Below are 2,617 nucleotides of genomic sequence, written 5' to 3'. Positions count from 1 at the left end.
GCTCTCTAGAATGCTCCTGTCTGCCCACTGGTGGAACCATATCAGGACACGTCACTCTATAAAAATGTCTTCGGCATTATGGATATAGTCAGTTGGTGGCATGCTTCCCTAGCAAGCATGAAGCCCTGGGTTTGATCTCCAACACCTCGGTAAACTCAGTGTGGTGGTGTACACCTATAATTCCAACTCTCACGAGATGGAGGCAGGAGGATGAGAAGTTGAAGGTTAGCCTCAGCTACATATGCAGTTAAAGGCCAACATGGGGATACATAACACCAATGATTAATTAAGAGCTATCTTGTGCGGGGTGGTGGTGGTGCACGCCTTTAATCCCAGCACTCGGGAAGCAGAGCCAGGCGGATCTCTGTAAGTTCGAGGCCAGCCTGGGCTACAGAGTGAGTTCCAGGACAGGCTCCGTAGCTACACAGAGAAACCTTGTCTCGAAAAACCAAAAAAAAAAAAAAAAAAAAAAAAAAAAAAGAAAGAAAGAAAGAAAAAGAAAAAAAGAGAGCTATCTTGTGTTCACCAGAGAACTTGAGTTCAGTTCCCAGCACCCCCCCACATCAGGCAGTGCACAACTGAATGCAACATCAGTTCCAGGGACTCTGATACCTTTTTCTGGTCTCCTTGGGTACCCGCACAGGTGTGATACAGATACACACACACACACACACACACACACACACACACACACACACACGCTATGGGATGTTCTGTATAGCAAATGTGTTGCTCTGATTGGTTGGTAAATAAATCACTGATTGGCCAGTGGCCAGGCAGGAAGTATAGGCGGGACAAGGAGGAGAATAAAGCTGGGAAGTAGAAGGCTGAGTCAGAGAGACACTGCCAGCCGCCACCATGACAAGCTGCATGTGAAGATCCCGGTAAGCCACGAGCCATGTGGCAAGGTATAGATTTATGGAAATGTTCTTAAGCTGTAAGAACAGTTAGCAAGAAGCCTGCCACGGCCATACAGTTTGTAACCAATATAAGTCTCTGTGTTTACTTGGTTGGGTCTGAGTGGCTGTGGGACTGGCGGGTGTCAGAGATTTGTCCTGACTGTGGGCCAGGCAGGAAAACTCTAGCTACACACACACACACACACACACACACAGAGGCATGCGCACACACAAACAAAATAAAAATAAATCTCAAACAAACAAAAAACTTGCCAAGCCAGATATGGTGGCATGCACCTTTAATCCCAGCACTGAGGAGGCAGAGGCAGGTGGATCTCTGAGTTCAAGGCCAGCCTGGTCTATACTCTGTCTCAAAAAACAAAACAAAAAAAGGCCATGAGAGATGTGGTAGTACACACCTATAACTCATATCTGGGAGGCAGAGGCAAGGCAGATGTCTATAAGTTTGAGGCAAGCCTGGTCTACATAAGAAGTACTAGGCTAGCCAGGGATACATAGTGAGAAGATGTCTAAATAAATAAACAGGAGGGGCTGGAGAGAGGACTCAGAGGTTAAGAGTACTGGCTGCTCTTCCAGAGGTCCTGAGTTCAATTCCCAGCATCCACATGGTGACTCACAACCATCTGTAATGAGATCTGGCGCCCTCTTCTGGCCTGCAGGGATACACACAGACAGAACACTGTATACATAATAAATAAATAAATCAAAATAAATAAATAAGCAGGAGCACTTACTGCTCTCGGAAGAGACCCACTTCAATGCCTTCAGGCAGCTCACAACTTATTCAATCTCCTGCTACAAGGGCTCTGATGCCCTCGTCTGGCCTCTGTGGGCACCTCCATATGTGTGGTACACATAAACTCACAAAGCATACACATAAACATAGATAAATAATTTAAAAGGGGGATGTGGGGAGATGCCTCAGTTGATAAAATGCTTGCCACACCAAGGAGCAGCCAGAGTCTATAATCCCAGGGAACCGAAGACAGGAGGAGCCTTGGGGCTTGCTGGCTAGCCAGTCTAGCTGAACTGGTGAACTCCAGACTCAGTGAGAAACCCTGTATCCAAAAAGGTGCTATTAGCCGGGCGGTGGTGGCGCACGCCTTTAATCCCAGTACTCGGGAGGCAGAGCCAGGCGGATCTCTGTGAGTTCGAGGCCAGCCTGGGCTACCAAGTGAGTTCCAGGGAAGGCGCAAAGCTACACAGAGAAACCCTGTCTCGAAAAACCAAAAAACAAAACAAAAACAAAAACAAAAAACAAAAAAAAACAAAAAGGTGCTATTAGCTTCAGCAGCACACTGAACTTGGAATGATAAGGAGAAGATTAGCATGGCCCCCGGGCAAGGATGACACTAAAATTCTCTTGAAGCATTCCAAAAGGGGGAAAAAAATTATAAGGTGGAGAGTGATGGAGAAAGACACTTGAAGATTGAGTTCTGGCCTCCATGCCTGTGAATGTACACATGGGTACACATATGCATACACTCGAATACAAAACTGCCTCCTTAATATTGGCAGCCTGAACTTGGCTGACTCCCGTGAATTTGTTTTGTTTTAGGGAAAATCTCACTATATAACCCAGACTGGTCTTGAATTCATAACCCTTCTGCCCCAGCTGCTCAGGTACTGAGATTATAGGCCTGTGCCACCTTGCCAAAAAGCCCTTTTTTGGGGGGGGGGGGGTTGGTGGGAGGTTT

The 2,617-nt window shown here is 46.7% G+C and overlaps 1 non-coding gene across 1 annotated transcript; it reads left to right on the top strand.

Moving 5' to 3' along the window:
- Window positions 1-2,196: 2,196 nt before the first annotated feature.
- LOC131905383 (U6 spliceosomal RNA) lies at window positions 2,197-2,303 on the top strand. Its single transcript, XR_009377907.1, has one exon. It is a non-coding gene; the product is annotated as a U6 spliceosomal RNA (small nuclear RNA).
- Window positions 2,304-2,617: the final 314 nt, after the last annotated feature.

This window comes from Peromyscus eremicus, chromosome 2 (genome assembly GCF_949786415.1).
Source record: "Peromyscus eremicus chromosome 2, PerEre_H2_v1, whole genome shotgun sequence".
Lineage (NCBI taxonomy): Eukaryota > Metazoa > Chordata > Mammalia > Rodentia > Cricetidae > Peromyscus > Peromyscus eremicus.
This window is presented reverse-complemented; position numbering and strand designations above follow the sequence as displayed.